At 35.3% G+C, this 23,189-nt stretch overlaps 1 pseudogene; it reads left to right on the top strand.

The window, feature by feature from the left end:
• Positions 1-21,393, top strand: part of LOC140858177 (phenylacetaldehyde reductase-like) — a 94,420-nt pseudogene extending 73,027 nt beyond the window's left edge.
• Positions 21,394-23,189: the final 1,796 nt, after the last annotated feature.

Here is a 23,189-nt window from a genome sequence, read left to right as displayed (position 1 = left end):
CTAACCAATGAATGTGTTTTGAAATATTTTTTTTTGTTTTGACACTGTGATAATAAAGCACAAGTATCATACTTGATTACTCTTCCTTAATCTTCTATTAGTAATATCTTTGAAGTATCAAATAAATATTGAAATATTTTTTTAGAGTGCAGATACATATTTTTGTATTTGTTAGATGTATGCCCAGGAAGTCAATCAGATCGATACATTAATTTTTTTTATGATATAATTTTTTATTTGACTTAATTAATTAGGACAGCTAATTTCATTCATATAATATATATATATATATATATATCCATAAATTATCTAGAGAATTAATAAGATGATGATACATATTCTCAAAAGTTGAGAATTTAAGATATATATTTTTGATGATTAATTCTCAAATTGCTTCCGATCGAAGGATCATCATGAAAATGGTGATTGATTTGATAAGATTGATGCATGGATCATTTTTCTTAGGATAGATGAGTCTTGGGTCTACAGTGTGGGGATACTGGAGTGAGAATGCAGGTATTTGTTAAAGAACAAAGATACCAAATGTAATCAACACAAGAAGTCACTGGAATGCCTATCCACTCATCAATGATATTCTCGATACTGTAGTAGTATGACTAGTTCTTAGACCTGCAGTGCCTCAACTGTTCACAATGAGGTTGCTGTAGTTTAACTACACCATAACTCGATTTTCTAGTCATACAGAGTCTTGAGGTGCATGTTGGCTGTAGTAGGTTCATTGTAGGAATAGGATGTATACCTAGATAGAATCTATCGATCTTAGTAGTTAAGGAGTAGTCTTATATAATTTATGAGATTGAGTTCGAAAAATCTTGGTCAGAGCAATATGAATGATAGAAAGGAGTTTTCATCAGGTTTCAGAAATGAACTCAAATCAAATAAATCTTACAGATGACAGATGTTGGGATTTGATGAGTTTTCTATAACTTCCATCTTGTCGGGACTCACGATAGAATAACTGAATCACATGGTAACTACACCTAGAGGTTCATTCTTCTGTTCTGCTAAATTATCACTATATACTGTTAGACATCACTGGTAGATTGTGGAACCAATGAGAATTATTTTGATGGTCAATAATTCTCGATTGGTGAGTTGGAATTGTTTCAATCCATTGAAAAGAGTTTCAATGATATTTTGATGGTGATCAAAATATTTTTCATTACCAGACAGAATAGAACCTATGGGATCATACATAAAAGAGATCTTGACTGATCGGATTGATGAATCATGATTTCAAATTACAAAAAAATTGAGACTTACTAAGAGTTAGTAAGTTATAGGAGGATCGAAAAAAGTCTCATTGGATTAAGACTTTAGAGTCCCACTGGATTGGGACTGTCAAATTGCAATTGTTGTATATTATTTGATTTAATCAAATATTTAGATTGGATCTTAATTAAATTAAGTCAAATTTAATTTGATTAGTTTTGATTTGACTTTGACTCAAATTAAATTTCACAAGTCTAATGAGATTAGACCTAATGAATACTTGATCCAAACCTATCTAGATTAGGTTTGACCTAATCTTTAGGAATATTTGATTTGGATTTGATCTTAGTCAAATTAAATCAGATTTAATTTGATTAGATATAGTTCTAATTTGACTTGGATTGGATTTCATTAATCTAATGGGATTTGATTTATGATGAAATCCAAATCTAATTGGACTCCAACTTTGTTTTGAATTTGAACCAACTTTGACCTAATCCAATAGGAGACCATGCCACATGTCCACGCCCCACATATTTTTGGTTTCACATTAAGAAAGGAGAGGGTGTGAGATATGTGTTGGCATAGAGAATTTTTAGGAGAAGCGGGGCGGCAACCAAGAGATAGACTCTAAGTCTATCTCTAACAAAACCCTAACTATCTAGTTTAAATAGAGGGATAAAGGGGGTGCCTCCTCTAGATGAGATCAAGAGTTTTGGGATGCCCAAGGGAGGATGGCATGGATCAAGTGGAGGACACCAAGGAGCCTTGTGCGTGAGAGCTTTTCATGTAGAGGTAGGTGAAATGCCTTTTCTCCATATCCTTTCTTTCTTACAACCAAGGGTTGGTTGTTAGGTAACTCCCTCTCTCTCTCTTGTCCAAAGGTTAGACATGTCTCCCTCTTCCTCTCTCCCAAACATGTCCAAGAGTTGGACATTAAAATCAAATTTGACCTGATTTTTCTTTCTTCCTATTGGTTCATAAGATGGACATAAAAGATCTTCTCATCCTTTCCTAGATCTAGTCCAAAGGTTGGACAAGAAGGAAGAAGAAAGAGATTAGATCTCTTGTCTTATTCTATAGATCTTCATATTTTCTCTTGAAAAGAGAAAAGAAAAAAAGAAATCAGATGTGATCTAATTTTATTCTCCTTTTTTTAGATCTATTTGATTCTCTTGAGAAGAGGATCAAAAGATCAAGTCGATTCGATAATCTAGAGAGCGATCTCTGCAAAAGAGCTAGCATCCTGGTGAGATTGAGACCTTCTAATCAGATCAGTCTCGATGGATATCTATAGAGATCGGATATTTGTACAGCTATAATGGAATCTCGAAGATATCCACGGATCATCGGATCATGGTGAAAATCTACCTACGTGAAGATATAAAATTTAGATTCTCTTTTAGATTTTTAATCTTGTAATTAATAATGATACCTGACTTTGTTTTGAGATATGATCCCTTTATGTATGTTAGATTAAATTAGATCTAATTTAAAAATTATTTTAATGTTGTTTTGACATAAAATTATCCTGACATAGCAGTAGAATGTTATATTGAATGGTTGTCCTAGAATAACGTTGAAGTAATATAGAAATTTTTATTTTCACTATGTACTCTATTTATATTTAAATTTTTAAAATTTTTGCATGCATATCTGTCATCATGTGATATCGACATCCAACAGTGGTATCAAAGCCATCTCATTAATGCAAGATTAAGATCAAAATTTTAGATCTAAAATTTATTTTTAAATCTAAAAATCTGAATTTTGATTGATCATGAAGATGATTTCAAATATGAAAATCTGATTTTTAGATCTAAAATTAAGAATGCTCATGATCGAGGAGATGGAATTCATGATCTGATAATCTATTTTTAGATCTAAAATCTGCATAGCTGAAATTCATGTGATGGATCTCAAGATTTAAAAATTGTTTTTAGATCTGAAATTCAAATTGCTTTATGTTCATGCTATTGTTTTTGAGATCTGAAAATATTTTTGAGATCTGAAAATTATTTTTAGATCTAAAAATTTAATTTCTTATGATTATTAATCTTAAATTAATGATTATTGAAAGTTATGTGATGTCTTGCTTAATCAGAATTTTTATTTCTAAATTTTATCCTAGTGTTCATGCATCTTAGGTTCTGAACCTAATATACATGTGACGTGAATTTTAATAGATCTAAATTTATTTTTATTACATATTCATGCATGAGATGATGTTCATAGATAAAGACCTATCTTGATGTGATCAATGATAGTTTAGATGCATTCAAATTAGGATAATTTGATTGAACATAAGATAAAATTAGTTGAGTCAATCTAAGTTCATCCTGACATAAGTTTGCCTGACATAATGAAGGTCATTATATTGTAAGATTGTCCTAGGATGAAAAGAGATTGATCAAATACCATAAGAAATTTAAGCATGAACATAATGGATTATATGATAATCATAAGGATTATGAGATAATCATAAGGACTATATGATAGTCATGCGTGTGTCTTTCATTGATACTTGTAGTGATCACCTTGAATCACTACAAACCTTTGGAGTAGGGTTGTATCATAAATGCACAATAATTTGGTTAGTGATTTGCAATCTGTGGTGACATAAACCAATTGGATCGAAATAATTTGAACTGGTTGATCGATTGGTGTCTAAGACAAGGGATATAATGATGGTTACTTAATTAGAACTGTTGCTCATGCACGGAGAGCCTCCCACCAATCTTGAACTTATCTGGCTAATTTGGTTAATTAAGTTTCTCATTGGGTGCCTAGGTTTGAGTTCACACATGTTGCAGTTGTGTCTTGATTCGATCTTGGTGAACCAAGTTACGATCTCTCTAGTAGATCCATATTAATTATGGATTTACATTGGATGTAAATAAATAATTAAAGTTAAAGAGACCTAAAATAAATCTTCTTAATTAGATATTAAGTTGAGCAGTCTTCATCCGTTGTAAATGTACATACTCTTTCGGGTGTTGATTGTTCTTGGCTGATCACAGTGGTTCAATTACATCAAAAAAGATGCAACCACTTTATAGCATAAGATACTCTAAGATAAAGATGGAGTTGGGTCCAATAACTATCAGAGAGGGATCCAATGATAGCTTTACATCTGCTGGTGAGCAGTGGGTCTGACTTAACTAAAGAATAAGACCAATAACTATTAGGTGAGGCTTTAGGACTTAGAGACCGAAGTTTGCTACAATATGCTTAGAGAAGTATTGGATAAGAGTTGTCCCCTCATTGGTTGACATATTGTCAATAACTGTCAGGTGAGGTGGTATGCCAATTGGTAGGATCATAGTACCTACTAAAAATTCTAGTCCGGAGGATTTCCATCTCTCTACCCGAGGAGTGTAAGAGATTCGAAAAAATAGTGGGAGCACATTTATTTTAAAAATCTCTAAAAATTTAAAATTAAGTAAAATATTTAACTAGAATCTCTACTTTCTGATAGAATTAAAAATTAGCTTTCAATTCTCACAAACTTAGAACCAATTGACTAATCGATCAAGTTATAAAGACTGGCTTAAGAATCTAAAATATTTTTAAGTTTTGAGAAGTTGAACTAATCAGGATATCCCTATGCCACCAAACTATCTGACATTGATCAAAGGATAATTAGTTCATAATTATTGTTTGACAATGATTAAGAACTTAGATGAGCTTGAGAAACTCAGTATGTCCAAGCATAAGGAATTGTGAATGGATTTGATCCTGCAATTCCTTACCAATTCATATGAAAGTTTGAGTAAACTATCACATAAATAAAATTGATTGCACCTTGGTTGAGTTGGTGAGTACCGATGAGACCTTGAAGAGTTCAAGAAGAAGGGTTCCTGTATACTTGGGGAACCTAAAGAAAAAGAAATAGGGGACATACCTTCAAAAGGTATGTTGGATATACTCGATATTGGTATCTGAGTAGATGTGAGTGCCGTTGGATTTAAGAGATTCAAAGATGAGATAAACCCAAAGTATATATGGTACTTCAATTTTGATCATGTTGGAGAGAACAGAATAAATTGAAAAAGCATGAACTCCTAGGCTCATTGACTCTTGAGTCGTTTCTAATTTATGAATTTTGTCTTCAAGGAAAGATAGCCAAACCACCTATTATGGGATATGGGGTGAGGACCACTAATATACTTGATACATTCTAATGTATGCAGTCCATTTGATGAGCTAGACAAGAGATGATTCTCTTTATTTCATTGCTTATATTAGTGACTGTTCACAGTATGGGTATATGTGTGAGACACAAATATGAAATTTTGAAAAGTTCAAAAAATTCAGATATAAAGTAAAGAAATAAATTGAAAATTCTTAAGATTCTTCGATGAGATCGAAGAGGTGTATGTCTTGGTGAGAGTTTCTAATCCATCTTAAGAAAATAATATAGTCTCATAATGGACTCTTGCTAGTACACTTCAAGGAGTATCAGAAAGAAGGAAGAGGACTCTATTTGATATAGTCCGATCCATGATGAGCATCACTGATCTTTTCTTATTTTTTTTAGAAATTAGCTTTACTTGATGAATAAGAGTTCCCTCTAAGTCTTTCCTATCACGCCATATGAGATGTGGCATGTTTAGGATGTTCGGCCCATATCAAGTGTTAACATATGGATAAGTTAGAGGTTGGGTGTATGAGACTCATTTCAGAGTATCTTAAGAGTTTTAGGAATACTTTCTTCTCAAATGATCACAATATGATTGTGACCCGACATGCTATATTCTTAGAGAAATAGTTTATCCAAGAGAAAAATAGTGAGAGAAAATCTGAGCTCAAAAAGAAAATCTCTTAAGAGCAACAAGTCACAAAACCTATAGAACCTATTTATGTTAAGCCAATATATATAGTTCCTCCTTTATCTTATAATCTCCTATCCTACTCAAAGATACTTAGGTATTTTGATAGAAGACAGAGGAAATGTTTCTCAAAGGAGATAAGGAACATAAATTTAATGTGATCAAATACTCCTTAAGGGAAATATGTGTTTATAAAGGTCAATGAGAGTATTATCACGATCCTCATGTTGTATGCGGATGACATCTTCCTGATTAGGAAAGTTGTTCCTAAGCTGACATCAGTTTAAAATTTGGTTGTCTAAACAAATTCTCCATGAAGGATCTTGGGAAAGCATCCAATAAGAATTTATAAGATAGATCTAAAGGGATGCTAGACCTTTCACAAAAGATATGCATAAAGGAGGTGCTGAAAGGGTTCAGCAAAGAAAACTCCAATAAGAGTTTCTATCCTTTAGGCATGAGGCTGATCTCTCTAAAAAGATATGTTCTAACACATTTGAAAAGATACAGTACATGAGCTAGATTATTTATGCTTAGCTAAAGGGAGCCTTATGTATGTCATGCTATGTACACAAATTGATATAGTTTTTGCTTTGAATGTCACGAGCAAATATCGGTTGAATCCAGACTGTGAGTATTGGATAGTTGTGAAGAATATGTTTAAGTACTTGAGAAGCACTTAGGATATATTCATAGTCTTAGGGAGGAGAAGAAAAATTGAGGATACAAGGATTCATAATTCAAACTTTAAGTCTAAAGCTGATGGTAGAGAGTCTACATCAGGATGTATTTTCTTAAACAATGAAATTTAGTAAATTAGAAGAGTTCCAAACAACCGATCATTGTAGATTTTAGAAGTCAAGTATGTCGTTGCTTGTGAGGTAGCTAAGGAAGCATTCTGATTTTTTGCAAAATTAGGTATAATGTCATGAGATGACACAATACTATACTGTGGCAACATAGGCACTATAGCTCTAGCTAAGGAGCTAAGGTCTCACCAGAACTCTTGGCACATAAAAGCAATGATTCACGACTATTCCAAGAAGTAAGACCTCGAGGATCAAAGTAGATCCCACGAAAATGTGGCAGGTCCACTGACTAAACGATTTAGCCAATCAGGATTAAAGCATGTCTTGAGAAGATGGGGTTTAGATTTATGGCAGATTAGCTTTAGTGCAAGTAGAAGATTGTTAGATGTATGCTTCAGAAGTCAATCAGACTGAGACATTAATTCTTTCTAAGATATAATTTTATAATTAACTTAATTAATTAGGATAGTTAATTTTATTTATGTAGTATATGTGTCCATGAATCGTCCAGAGAATTAATAAGATGATGACACATATTCTCAAGAGTTAAGAATTTGAGGCATGTGTCATTGATGGTTAATTCTCAAATTACTCTCGATCGAAGGATCATCACAGAGATGGTGATTGATCTGATAAGATTGGTATACGGATCATTTTTCTTAGGATAGACGAGTCTTGACTCTACAGTGTGGGGATACTAGAGCGAGATTGTGGATATTTGTTAGAAAATAAAGGTATCAAGCGTGACCAATACGAGAAGTCACTTAGATGTCTATATTAAGAATAGTGTCCCAAAGCCAATCGTCAGTCTGTTGACGATTGTGCTCATTTTTGTATATATACATGAATTAATAAAAATTATTTTGATATTTTTCATCACAAAATATTTCATCTTCTAATGAACTCCTATGTTGTGGTGAAGTCCTTAGGACTATTTAGACACGACAAAGGAGGATTTGTCATTTAGTCTTTAAATCTGTTCGTGACCAAATGATACGTTGTTACCAAGGATGACAACATTTATCAAGCATAGGTCATTGTGTGCCATATAGGTTGGTTGTCCTCTTAATCAATGAGTGTGGAGACACTGGTATGGCATACAGGTGAGATGTAAGGGTACATCTACACTGAACGTGACTGACTCCGGAGCTATTTCTGCTGTCAAGATTTGCTCCGATGGAATATGGGTATAAATATCCCTCCGACCTGAGACCGCCACGGTGACTTGCAAGCAACTCACTGCACTTAGGCACTGGACTACCTGAATTTTTAATTCAATGACGGAAGGCTGCTGGGTCTAGTCAAGTACTTGACTTGTCGGTGCGTGTGTCAAGATGGGATTGACCACTCTAGTTTAGAAGCTGTGTACAATCGTGTTTCAATTTAGCAAAACCTTGGCTAGGGTAGTCCTTGTGAGGAGTCACAGGACTCTTTGAGTTGAGCATGATTCGGATGATCTGATCAGGGTTGACAGTTTAACCTTGAGTCATCTTAAACACAGGGGTCAAAAGGATGAATTATACAGTAACCATATTCATGTAGGTTCTGAGTGTTGCGATTGTGACTCTTCAATCTATCCGGACATTAGGTACCAATGCTAGATGGTCACTTCGATTAGTATAGGAATTGGTTCTTGTGCTACCGGCTTAGGTTCGAACCTGCGGGGTCACACACATTAGAGGTTCCTATCTGATCTGATGGCTGATGTAGAATCCTACATGTTTGAGACTCAGTGATCGAGAATCAGGATTCTCTAATCATGAGTTTCACATATTTTGGGTACTGAAGTCAAGAGTCCCACTGGTTTAGGACTCTTCGATCAGGGTTACATATCGATGAATTCTGAAGCCCGATTACCCATCGAATTTGGACTCAATATTTATGAGAAGTTTAATTAATGATTTGATCGCTAATTAACTCAATTTGATTGAGTAATTAATTTTGAATCAAGTCCAATTGAATTGGATTCAGTTGGGTTTGACCCGATTAGGTTAAGAGTTGACCTAATCGTCGAGATGGTTTGGTCCCTGATTTGATCAGGAATTGGTTTTAGTCAATTTCTGATTTGATTAAGATTTTATTGAGCCTAATTAAGCCTAATTAAGTTGGATTTAAATTAGTCTAATTGGACCTAACTTATTTGGTTCAATTAGGTTGGTTTAAATAATTAAACCACTTTGACCCAATCTCCATGTGCCATCTCACTTCCATTGCACCCATTTGAATTCATGAGAAGGAACTTCTCATGAATTTTTTCCTCACACCAAGCCCTCTCCACACTCCACTTTAATGTGTCAAATGAATGGATAAGGATGATTGGTTGGCCATTCAAATTCAAAATAAAGTTTGAATTTGAATGGGCAATCAATCTTTGCACCTTATCTCTTTTTTTACGCCCCATTTATTACATGAGAAAAAGGTTTCTCATGAAATCACTCCATGCACAATTTAAGCCACGCCTCACACCTTTAGTGGATAAGGGATGAGTTGGTGTCTATTTGAATTCAAAATTTGATTTGAATTCAAATGTGCAATTACTCATCTTTATCTTTTCTTTTGGATAAGAAGTTTGACGTTGTTATAAAAGGAGGAGAAGAGTGGGGCGTGCAAGAAGAAAATTTTTGGAAAAAAATTTTGGGACGTGAGAAGTCTTGTGTGTGAGAAAAAAGTCCATATCTTTTCAAGAGAAAAAGAAAGAAAAGAAAGAAAAGTGGGTGCAAGGTTTCCAGTGAGTTTCCTAGAGTTTCAGCCTGGCGTTCTGGAAATGAGAAAGTGAGCTACGAGTGTCATAAGCCCACAAAATCTTAGGGAGATCTTCAACATCATTTCAAGCATGTCTGTTGATGATCTGGAGCATCCAAAAAATCGATAGACATCGATCGAAGGAGTTTGATCAGCATCGGCCGTCAAAAGGGCTCTACAACGAGCTAGCACTCGTGAGGAGTCGATCAGATCGGAAGCTTCGTGTGGATGATCCACAGAGGTCAGACACACTGTGTGGCTGTATCACGATGATCAGACTCTCCTGACGGTGATCAGATTACGGTGATCTACTACCCGCATAAAGGTATTGTGTTCTGAACACATTACAGTAAAGTATTTACGGTTCAAATTTGAATTTCAAATTTAAATGCATGCATGCTATATATCATATTTAGATCCTAGTGTAGGATAAATTCATATTAATTAATTAAATTAATTAATATTTTTTTACTGTAAAATCATAATTTTGAAAAAATTTTAAAATTATCATTTTACCCCTGCACTGAATTTCTCCCCAAATGGTATCAGAGCAGATTTTTAGATATGATATATATATTTGCATGTGTAGATTAAGTTGCAATCTAAAAGTTTAAATTTAAAATTTGAAATTTAAATTTTAAAATTTGAATTTTGAAAGTTGTTCGAAATTCAAAATTCAAAAATTTGAAATTCAAAATTTGAATTTTGAATTTTGAAATTTAAAATTCAAAATTCAAAAATTTGAAATTTAAAATTTAAAATTTAAAATTTGGTTGAAATTTCAAATTTGAAATTCAAAATTTAAAATTCAAAATTTGAAATTCAAAAATTTGAAATTTGAAATTTGTTTGAAATTTGAAATTCAAAATTTAAAATTTAAAATTTAAAATTTAAATTTTGAAATTGGTATATTTAGATATACTTGATCCAAGTAGCAAGTAATCGAATTGGGTTGGTTGCCATGGCCGTCCGGTCATAGGAGAAAAGTAGGGTTTAAAGGCCCTCTCCTCCCATTCGATAGGGTCTCCTATGGCGGTAGGGGTGCTGCTGTAATTATATCCCATGCAGATGAAGCAGCTAAAGGAATTAATTGTAAAGGTTCAATTATGAAATTTATCATAAATATGTTAGATTAGATCTAAAGAAATATTCATGATTTATTTTGATTGAGTTATTTTCTGTTATGTAATTAGCAATAGGATTGCTATTTATGAAATGTGCTGATCTATTTGTGAAATAAGTCAACATATTTGGTGAACAGAAAATAAAACCTTTCAAATTTAAAAATTATTTTCAAAATGTCAAACCCTGACCCATCAGCCCAAATACTTAATTAAAAGAATTAAGTGTTGTCTAGTAGGTCTAGAATTATGAATTAAGACCTAAGACAATTGCATAAACTTGTGGGCCAATGGGTTAGATGGATTAGGTCCATAATTGGGTTAGACCTAAGGTTAGCTTAAAGAAATAGACTAAATTAGAGTAATTGGTCAAATCTAATCAAAAGTTGAATTAGATTAGGTCAGGAATACTCTAGACTCAACTCCAATAGTTGTAGTTGAATGGGTCCATGTCTTTAACTAGATCAAGATGGACTTAATTCATGGCTACGTGGTGGAACCCTATTTAATAAGTTGATCAAATTAAAACTAATGAATCAGTTGGTGTCTAAGGTAAGTTTGGCATTTTGACCAGTGGTTTTTAAGTGGGAGCTACTCACAGTGACTTGATCTCTGACGAGTTAATGGATTATCCCCACCACTGATCTCACTTACCTGGCCAACCTGGTGAATTAGGTTTTGATTAGATCACTTGGTGATTAGGGTTCACCCATGTCATTAGGTAAATCAGTTTGACTAATTTAGGTTCTCCTAATGCCAGCTTTAATTAAATCCTTTTTAATCTGACTTGGTGAAGTCAGTGGGACGATTGAAATTGGTTGGATATTTTCTTCTCATCTATCCTTTAATAAAATCCTCAAAAATTATTAGGTCCTTAAAAATGATTAAGTTATATTGATAACTAAGTCATAGCCTCCCATTAAGTGAGTGATAATGAGTCCATTAGTTTAATAATCATTGGAGGCCCAAAGGCCTGGTGCTTATTGACTAATGGAATTATCATTCATAATATGATAATTTGGTTTGAGTCTTTCTGATGGTGGTCAGGTTGGTCGGCCAAAGTCGGGCCTGATCATTTATTGGTCTGATTCACCAAATCAAATCATGTTAAGGTTGGACCTAACCAGATCTTTTCAATGGAGGCCAAAGCCTACTGATTAGGTTTTGGGGCAAAATCAATTACTAGAAGTTGTTTAGAGAAACAACTGATTATGAACCTACCCATAGATGCACATGGGTTGACCAACCAAAATTGGGCTCATGTGTAGTCTGTGTGGATTCTAGTACCCACTAAGGAATTAAAGTAATTCCTTGAATTGGAAGTTGAGGCTACCAGTTCGTAAAAATACTGAGAGAAACTTTAGACTAAAGTCCAAATCTTTAGTATTTATAATTTATGTACTAATAGATGTCTGGTTTTTCTTTATGCAGCTATGGCCACTACCATGTCCCTCCGGTCATTATTAGATAATGACAAGCTCATGGGACCTAATTTTGATAGCTGGTATCGAAAATTAAAAATCATCCTTGAGCATGAGCGGATCCTTTATGTAGTAACGAATCCGGCACCTGAGGAGGCAGCCCCGAATGTTAGAGGGATAGTCCGAGACACTTATCAGAAGTGGCTCAACGATCGCACCACCGTTCGGTGCATTATGCTGGCGGCAATGAATGATGAGTTCAGCCACAGGTTCGAGAATGCCCAACCACAGGAAATGCTTCAAATGTTGAACGACTCCTTTAGGATGCCTGACGACATTGAAAGGTACAAAACTAGTTATGCCATTTTCAATGCTCGGATGAGGGAAGGAGCCTCAGTCACTGATCATGTACTATACATGATCGAAATGATTGAGCACCTAAGTAAACTGGGCTTTCCCCTGCACGAGCAGCTCGGTAAGGATGTGATCCTTAATTCATTAACCAAGTCTTTCCTCCCCTTCCTTACTCATTTTCGGATGACAAAGCCTGCAGTGAACTACCACGGCTTGTTGGGGTTGCTGCAGAACTTTGAGAAGGATCACCAGCTCCATAAGGAGATGGTGAATATTGTGGGAGGATCTTCTTCTGGTCGTCGATCCTTTAAGAAAGGGAAGAAGAAGAACAAGAAGAAGAAGAATAAGAAGGTGCAGCTGCATGCTGAGACGTCTGCACAGGGTCAGACCAAGAAGCGCAAGCCCGACTAGAGCCAGACGGAGTGCTTCTTTTGCAAGAAGCAGGGGCACTGAAAGAGGAACTGTCCTCTATACTTGCTTCCCTAGACTCGAACAGGCCGAAGAAGAAGCAAGGTACTTATATGATAACACCTTGCAACTTTTTTATTTGTGATACTACTACCTGGGTATTGGATACTGGAAACCCTTATCATATTTGCAATTCGATGCAGGATCTACAAGTCAGTAAGAGATTTGATGAAGGCGAGAGATTCCTGAACGTTGGAGATGGAAGCAAAGTTTCAGTTCTAGCATTAGGAATCATGAACCTTGTAATCAATTCTCGAAACGTAATTCTGAGTGAATGTCACTATTGTCCAAGCTTTTTATTAAATATTATTTCTGTAGGCCTTTTGGCCATGAACAGTTATCAATTTTTAATAAAAAAATGTTTGCAATATCATTTTGAATGGTATTACAATGTTTGTTGGACAACTTAATAATAGAATTTACTTTCTATCACAACCTGTTAATGTGGTTCAAACCTCCGGTAAATGTCCTAGAATAGACAATGTGTCAGAAGTCTATCTTTGGCACTGTAGGCTAGGTCATATCAATAAGAACAGGATAAACAGGTTGGCTCAAGAAGAAATTCTTGAAGTAGGTAATTGTGAATCACTTCCAACCTGTGAGTCCTGTCTTCTTGGTAAAATGACCAAATCACCTTTTACTGGAAAAGGTGAGTGAGCCAGTGAACTCTTAGGTTTGGTACATTCTGATGTATGTAGACCCATGAGCTCAAGTGCAAGAGGTGGATATTTCTACTTCATAACCTTTACAGACGACCTATCGAGGTATGGGTATGTCTATTTAATGAAGCATAAGTCGGAGTCATTTGAAATGTTCAAACTATTCCGAAATGAGGTAGAAAAATAAACTGAAAAGTGTATTAAAACTCTTCAATCTGATCGAGGAGGTGAATACCTTTCCAATGATTTTTTGATATATCTTGGGGAGAATGAGATTCTCTCTCAATGGACTCCTCCTGGAATACCACAGCATAATGGTGTATCTGAAAGGAGGAATCGGACCTTGTTGGACATGGTTCGATCCATGATGGGGTTTACTGGTCTGCTAATCTCCCTCTGGGGATATGCGCTCGAATCGGCTTGTTACCTTCTAAATAGAGTTTCGAGTAAGTCTATAACCAAAACACCATATGAGATATGGATAGGACGTAAGCCAGTACTCTCGCACCTTAGGGTTTGGGGGTGTCCGACTTATGTTAAACATTTAATTACGGATAAGCTAGGAGCTAGGTCTGACGAGTGTAATTTTATAGGGTACCCAAAAGAGACCAAAGGGTATTACTTCTACCTAGCTGATGAGCAAAAAGTATTTGTCAGTCTTAAGGCAATCTTTTTAGAAATGGAGTTTCTTGGTGAAGAGACTGTTGCCTCTAAGGTCGAACTTGACGAAGTTCAGCACGTGGAAAAACCGACACAAGTTGCTGAACCTGAATCAGATTTGGTTAGATCAGATCCGGAGCCCATTGTTCAAGCACCCTTAAGGCGATCTGGTAGAGTACCACGTCAACCAGACAGATACTATGGTTTCTTGATCCGGGACGGCGATCCTATCGAACTTGATAAAAATGATGAGGATCCGATCACCTACATGGATGCAATGCAGAGATCCGACTCTGAGAAATGGCTAGAAGCCATAAAATTCGAAATGGAGTCCATGAAGGTCAATGATGTGTGGACATTGGTTGACCCACCCGAAGGAGTAAAACCCATAGGGTGTAAGTGGATCTTCAAGAGGAAGAGAGGCGCAGACGGAAAGGTGGAAACCTATAAAGCCCGTCTGGTTGCCAAGAGATATCGTCAACGTTATGGTATAGACTATGACGAGACGTTTTCTCCTATGGCAATGCTTAAATCCATTCGGATTATGCTTGCGATAGCTGTCCATCTGGACTATGAAATCTGACAGATGGATGTGAAGACAGCTTTCCTAAACGAAGAGCTGGTGAAGAGATATATATGATACAACTTGAAGGATTCACATCCACAGATGAGTCTAAGGTGTGCAGGCTACAGAGGTCCATTTATGGACTTAAGCAGGCATCATGGAGTTGGAACATACGTTTTGATAAGATGATCAAGACGTATGGCTTCGTTAAGAATGGAGAAGAGCCATGCATTTATAAGTGGGCTAATGATCCGGTAGTAGTATTTCTTGTATTGTATGTAGATGACATTCTCTTAATCGGGAATGATGTCTCTGCATTACAGGGAATAAAGATTTGACTGTCGTCACAGTTTTTCATGAAGGATCTGGGAGAAGCATCCTACATCCTAGGGATGAGGATCTATATGGATAGATCTAAAAGGTTGCTTGGTTTATCTCAGTCCACGTACATTGATACTATGCTGAAGAGGTTCAGCATAGAGAATTCCAAGAAAGGCTATCTTCCGATAGGCCATAGAATTTTTCTCTCAAAGATGGATTGTCCGACAATACCTCAAGCGAGAGAGCGTATGGGTAGGATTCCATATACTTCGACAGTGGGATCTATCATGTACGCCATGATATGTATACGACTAGATGTGGCATACTCACTAGGGGTAGTGAGTAGATACCAATCTGATCCAGGGGAGAATCACTGGAAGGTTGTTAAAACCATCTTGAAGTATTTAAGAAATACTAAGGACCAGTGGCTTGTTTATGGTGAATCGAACTTGAGACTTATAGGGTTTACAGACTCTAGTTTTCAGTCTGATCATGATGACAGCAAAAGTGTATCGGAATTTATTTTTACCCTTAATGGTGGGGCTATCTGCTGGAAAAGTTTCAAACAGCACACAGTGGCTGATTCAGTTTGCGAGGCGGAGTATGTCGCTGCATCAGATGCTGCCAAAGAAGTGGTGTGGCTGAAAAAATTCATCATCGAGCTCGGAGTAGCACCCTTCCTTGTTGGTCCAGTTCTGCTCTACTGTGACAGCTCTGGAGCCATTGCTCAGGCGAAGGAACCAAAGGCACACCAGCAGACGAAGCATATTCTGTGCCGCTACCATCTCATCTGAAAAATTATGGATCGAGGTGACATCGATCTTCAGAAGATTGACAGAAAAGAGAACCTGGCTGACCCATTCACTAAAGCCATTGCGGTGAAGGAGTTCGATAACTACAAGTCGAAGATGGATATTAGATACTGCACCGATTGGCTTTAGGCCAAGTGGGAGATTGTTGAGAATAGTATCCCAAAGTCAATCGTCAGCCTTTTGACGGTTGTGCTCATTTTTGTATATGTACATGAATTAATAAAAATTATTTTTGCATTTTTCATCACAAAATATTTCATCTTCTAATGAACTCCTATGTCGTGGTGAAGTCCTTAGGACTATTTAGACACGACAAAGGAGGATTTGTCATTTAGTCCTTAAATCTGTTCGCGATCAAATTATACGTTGTTACCAAGGACGACAACGTTTATCAAGCATAGATCGTTGTGTACCATATAGGTTGGTTGTCCTCTTAACCAATGAGTGTGGAGATACTGGTATGGCATACAGGTGAGATGTAAGGGTACATCTGCACTGAACGTTACCGACTCCGAAGCTATTTCTGCTGTCAAGATTTGCTCCGATGGAATATGGGTATAAATATCCCTCCGACCTGAGACCGCCACGGTGACTTGCAAGCAACTCACTGCACTTAGGCACTGGACTACCTAAATTTTTAATTCAATGACGGAAGGCTGCTGGGTGTAGTCAAGTACTTGACTTGTCAGTGCGTGTGTCAAGATGGGATTGACCACTCCAGTTTAGGAGCTATGTACAGTCATGTTTCAATTTAGCAAAACCTTGGCCATGGTAGTCTTTGTGAGGAGTCACAGGACTGTTTGAGTTGAGCACGATTTGGATGATCTGATCAGGGTTGACAGTTTAACCCTAAGTCATCCTAAACATAGGGGTCAAAAGGATGAATTATACAATAACCATATTCATGTAGGTTCTGAGTGTTGCGATTGTGACTCTTCGACCTATCCGGACGTCGGGTACCATTGCTAGATGGTCACTTCGATTAGTACAGGAATTGGTTCCTGTGCTATCGGTTTAGGTTCGAACCTGCGGGGTCACACACATTAGAGGTTCCTATCTGATCTGATGGCTGATGTAGAATTCTACATGTTTGGGACTCAGTGATCGAGAATCAGGATTCTCTAATCATGAGTTTCACATATTTTGGGTATCGGGGTCAAGAGTCCCATTGGTTTAGGACTCTTCGATCAGGGTTACATATCGATGAATTCTGATGCCCGATTACCCATCGAATTTGGACTCAATATTTATGAGAGGTTTAATTAGTGATTTGATCGCTAATTAACTCAATTTTATTGAGTAATTAATTTTGGATCAAGTCCAATTGAATTGGATTCAGTTGGGTTTGACCCGATTAGGTTAAGAGTTGACCTAATCGTCGAGATGGTTTGGTCCCTAATTTGATCAGGGGTTGGACTTAGTCAATTTTTGATTTGATTAAAATTTTATTAAGCCTAATTAAGTCTAATTAAGTTAGGTTTAAATTAGTCTAATTGGACCTAACTTATTTGGTTCAATTAGGTTGTTTAAACAATTAAACCACCTTGACCCAATCTCATGAGAAGGAACTTCTCATGAGAAGGACCTAACTTCTCAATTAGGACCTCACTTCCATTGCACCCATTTGAATTCATGAGAAGGAACTTCTCATGAATTTTTTTCTCACGCCAAGCCCTCTCCATGCCCCACTTTAATGTGCCAAATGAATGGATAAGGATGATTGGTTGGCCATTCAAATTTAAAATAAAGTTTGAATTTGAATGGGCAATCAATCTTTGCACCTTATCTCTTTTTTTATATCCCATTTATTACATGAGAAAAAGGTTTCTCATGAAATCACTCCATGCACAATTTAAGCCACGCCTCACGCCTTTAGTGGATAAGGGATGAGTTGGTGTCCATTTGAATTCAAAATTTGATTTGAATTCAAATGTGCAATTACTCATCTTTATCTTTTCTTTTGGATAAGACGTTTGACGTTGTTATAAAAGGAGGAGAAGAGTGGGGCATGCAAGAAGAAGATTTTTGGAGAAAAATTTTGGGACATGAGAAGTCTCGTGCATGAGAAAGAAGTCCATATCCTTCCAAGAGAAAAAGAAAGAAAAGAAAGAAAAGTGGGTGCAAGGTTCCAGTGAGTTCCCTAGAGTTTTAGCCTGGGGTTCGGGAAGTGAGAAAGTGAGCTACGAGTGTCGTGAGCCCACAAAATCTCAGAAAGATCTTCAACATCCTCTCAAGCACGTTTGTTGATGATCTGGAGTATCCAAAAAATCGACAGACATCGATCGAAGGAGTTCGATCAGCATCGGCCATCAAAAGAGCTCTACAATGAGCTAGCACTCGTGAGGAGTCGATCAGATCGGGAGCTTCATATGGATGATCCGCAGAGGTCAGACACGCTGTGTGGCTGCATCATGATGATTAGACTCTTCCGACGGTGATCAGATTACGACGATCTACTATCCGCACAAAGGTATTGTGTTCTGAACACATTACAGTAAAGTGTTTACTATTCAAATTTGAATTTTAAATTTAAATACATGCATGCTATATATCATATTTAGATTCTAGTGTAGGATAAATTCATATTAATTAATTAGATTAATTAATATTTTTTTACTGTAAAATCATAATTTTGAAAAAGTTTTAAAATTACTATTTTACCCCTGCACTGAATTTCTCCACAGTCTACTCACTCATTAGTGACATTCTCGATGCTGTAGTACTGTGACTAGTTCTTAGACCTGCAGTGTCTCGGTTGTTCATAATGAGCTTACTGTAGGTTGACTGCACCATAACTCGATCTTCTAGCCATATAGAATCTTGAGATATATGTTGGCTGCAGTAGATTCATTGTAAGAATAGGATATACACCTAGATGAGATCTATTGATCTTAATAGTTAAAGAGTGTCCTATGTGATTTATGAGATTGAGTTTGGAAGACCTTGATCAGGACAGTGTGAATGATGGAAAAAAATTTTCATCAAATTTTATGAATAAATTTAAATCAAATAAATCTTATATATGACGGACGATGGAGTTTGATGAGTTTTTCATAATCTCTATCTTGTCAAAATTCATGATTGAAAAATTGAATCACATGGTGACTACACCTAGAGGTTCATTCTTTTGTTCTGCTGGATTGCCACTACATGCTGTTAGGTGTCACTGGTGGATTATGGGGCCAATGAGAATTATTTTGATAGTCAATAATTCTCGATTGATGAGTTGAAATTGTTTCAATCTATTAAAAAGAGCTTTAATACTATTTTGATGGTGATCAAAATATTTTTCACTAACAGAATAGAACCTATGGGGTGACACATAAAAGAAGACTTGACTGATCGGATTGATGAATCGTGATTTCAAATCAGAAAAGAACTAGAATTTACTAAAAGTTAGTAAGTTATAAGATGATCAAAAAGAGTCCCACTAGACTAGGACTCTAAAGTCCTACTGGATTGGGACTCGGTCAAATTGTAATTGTTGCATATTATTTCATTTGATCAAATAATAGGATTGGATCCTAATCAAATTAAGTTAGATTTAATTTGATTAGTTTTGATTTGAGTTTGATTCAAATTAGATTTCACAAATCTAATGAGATTAGACCTAATGAATACTTGATTCAAACCTATCTCGATTAGATTTGACCTAATCTTTAGCAATATTTGATTTGGATTGGGTCTTAGTTAAATTAAATCATATTTAATTTGATTAGATGTGGTTCTAATTTGATTTGGATTGAGTTTCATTAGTCTAATGAGATTGGACTTGATTTATAATGAAACCCAAATCTAATTGGACTCCAACTTTATGTTGGATTTGAACCAACTTTGACCTAATCCAATAGGAGACCATGCCACATGTCCACACCCCGCATGTTTTTGGTTTCACATTGAGAAAGGAGAGGGCATGAGATATGTGTTGGCGTGGAGAATTTTTAGGAGAAGTGGGGCGGCAACTAAGAGATAGACTCCAAGTCTATCTCTAACAAAACCCTAACTACCTTGTTTAAATAGAGGGATAAAGGGGGTGCCTCCTTTAGATGAGATCAAGAGTTTTGGGATGCCCAAGAGAGGATGGTGTGGATCGAGTGGAGGATACCAAGAAGCCTTATGCATGTGAGCTTTTCACGTAGAGATAGATGAGATGCCTCTTCTCCATATCCTTTCTTTCTTACAACTAAGGGTTGGTTGTTAGGTAACTCCCTCTCTCTCCCTTGTCCAAAGGTTGAACATATCTCCCTCTTCTTCTCTCCCAAATATGTCTAAGAGATGGACATTAAAATCAGATTAGATCTGATTTTTTTTTTGCTTCCTATTGGTTCATGAGATGGACACAAAAGTTCTCCTCATTCTTTCCTAGATCTAGTCTAAGGGTTGGACAAGAAAGAAGAAGAAAGAAATAAGATCTCTTGTCTTATTCCATAGATCTTCATATTTTCTCTTGAAAAGAGAAAAAGAAAAAAGAAATCAAATGTGATCTGATTTTGTCCTCCTCCTTTTAGATCTATTTGATTCTCTTGAAAAAAGAATCAAAAGATCAAGCCGATTTGACAATCCAGAGAGTGATCTCTACAAAAGAGCTAGCATCCCGATAAGATCGAGACCTCCTAATCAGATCATCTTCGGTGGATATCAGTAGAGGTCGGATATTTGTGCAGCTACGATAAGACCTCAAAGGTATCCACAAATAATCGGATCACAATGAAGATCTATCCTTGCAAAGATATGAAATTCAGATTCTCTTTTAAATCTTTAATCTTGTAATTAATGATAATGTTTGGCTTTGTTTTGAAATATGATCTCTTTATGTATGCTAGATTTGATTAGATCTAATTAAAAAATTATTTTAACATCTTTCTGACATAAGATTGCCCTAACATAGCGGTAGAATGTTATATTGAATGGTTGTCTTAGAACGATGTTGAAGTAATGTAGAAATTTTTATTTTTGCTGCATACTCTATTTATGTTTAAATTTTTGAAATTTCTGCATGATACTTGTCACCATATGATGTTGACATCCAACAATATTAACCTCTACTTCTCCTTCATTAACTTGTTCAGTACCTTTCCTACTCTGTGAAGAGGTTTAAGGCTGTTTTTTATTCAATCATTTCAATTACTAGTTCTTGAAGAGATAAGTTTTATTGAGTTACCCTTCAATCTAAATACTCTATCTAGATAAAGCTCTATTTTTCAAACTCGTTCTTTGATTGTCAAGCTTCATATGCTGGCAGGTGTGTGGATGACAAGCCCTTTGTGCCAATGTATCAGGTCTCAAAGGAAAAAGCAAAAAGCTTAGGCATTGACTATATTCCTCTAGAGACAAGCATCAGGGAGACTGTCGAAAGCTTGAGGGAGAAGGGGTTTGTTAGTCTTTAAAAATTAGTTGATGCATGTTAAAGCTCTCCACTTAGTTGGGACAATATTTAATGGCACTACAAAGAGTGCGAGATACTTTAGCTCTATCGAACCAAGAGAACTTTCAACTTTGTTTTGTGCAACTATGCAACCTTTGTTTTATTTATTACTGAGATATTTTCTAGTGGATATTTTTATATGTCTACTATGTTTGATTGTGTTTCTATGTATATAGTGATGTTTTTCTGACTATTTATAGGGTCAAATATAGTATGCGCTGAATTTCCCTTGACTTTCCTAGACTTCTTATGATCGGAAGAATGTCATGCCATGCAAAGGTTTCTATGACAATACTATCTCATTAAAGTATCATCATTATTATTATTGGCTATTATAGTGAATATTTTGTTTATTAATTAGTATTATTTTGGATAGCTCTTACAACATTTTTAGTAAAATACAATAATAGTTTATTCTTTAAACAAGGAAAACATCAAGTAAAAGCTTTGGATATATCTATTATGCAAGCAATGTTATGGTGCAATAAGGGCTATTATTTGAATGCATGCCATATGTTGTGCAACATAAGTTCGAGAATCGTAAATAATTATAATGATTGTTTGTTCCTTCATAATTATTCTTATAGGAGAAATGTGGAAGAAAATTACTGTATTGGCTACCTAAGTTCTTGCTCTATTTTAGCTTACCCATGAAACAAGGGCATAAATGGATAAGTGCATAAGTGGATCGTTAGAAATGGGTGCACAGATGGACCTTGTGATAATCATGATCTTGATAGTCGTGATGGAGGTTTCAACCTAGAAACATAGGGCACTCAAGCCTCCTTGCCAACACTTGCTTTTATTGGCTATTGGTTAAAGCATGTTCTAACTATTGATTTTTATTTCATTTTGTCTTTTATAAATATAAATATATATAGTATATAAACATGAAGTCTATATGTAAGAAGTACATTGTTTTTTCTGATATAAACTTATAATTTTTTTTGTTTCTTCAGCAATTATCAATAATTAATTGAGGAGCTATCACTTGTCTTATTCCATCTATTCTATACACCCTCTTTAAAACCTAGGCTTTTTCAAGATATCTTTTTCCTAGCCAACCTTTTATGGCAACTAAAGGTTAGTGCAATGCATGGAAGGTTAGTATTACAGGGAGTCCACTTGATGAGAATCAAAAATTCTACATTTATTTTAGATGGAGATATTATAATTTAGAAATTATAAAATTTTAAATAATTGAGAGATTTTTGAGAGATTTTATCTTATTTCCATCTTATTTGAGAGATTTTATCTCATTTTCATATTGATAGAAAATCTTGTTTTCATCTTAAAAAAAAATTATCTTGTTTTCATTTTATATGAGAGATTTTATCTTGTTTTCATATTGAGAGAAAATCTTGTTTCCATTTTAAAGAGATTTTATCTTGTTTTTATCTTATTTGAGAGATTTTATCTTATTTTCATATTGAGAGATATTATCTTGTTTCCATCTTATTTGAGATATTTTATTTTATTTCTATATTGAAAGATATGATTTTTACTTTTATTAAGATGTGATTTTATTTTCATCTTATTTGAAAGCCTATTTAAAGACTTCTATTATATTAAAGATGCAAGTTGGAATGACAAATCGAAAACCTTAAAGTGGGTTCTTTCTTTTCTTTCTCTTGATTTCTTTTCTTTTCTTTGACTGTTTTTCTTTTTCTGAATTTTTTTATCTTTTTTTCATTGTATTTTTCTTTTCTGTTTGCTATCTTGAGTTTCTTGATGCTACATTAATTTGGTATTAGAGCACTGTCAGAT

Source organism: Elaeis guineensis, chromosome 5 (genome assembly GCF_000442705.2).
Source record: "Elaeis guineensis isolate ETL-2024a chromosome 5, EG11, whole genome shotgun sequence".
Lineage (NCBI taxonomy): Eukaryota > Viridiplantae > Streptophyta > Magnoliopsida > Arecales > Arecaceae > Elaeis > Elaeis guineensis.
The sequence above is the reverse complement of the archived record's forward strand: the minus strand, read 5'-3'. Positions and strand labels throughout refer to the sequence as shown.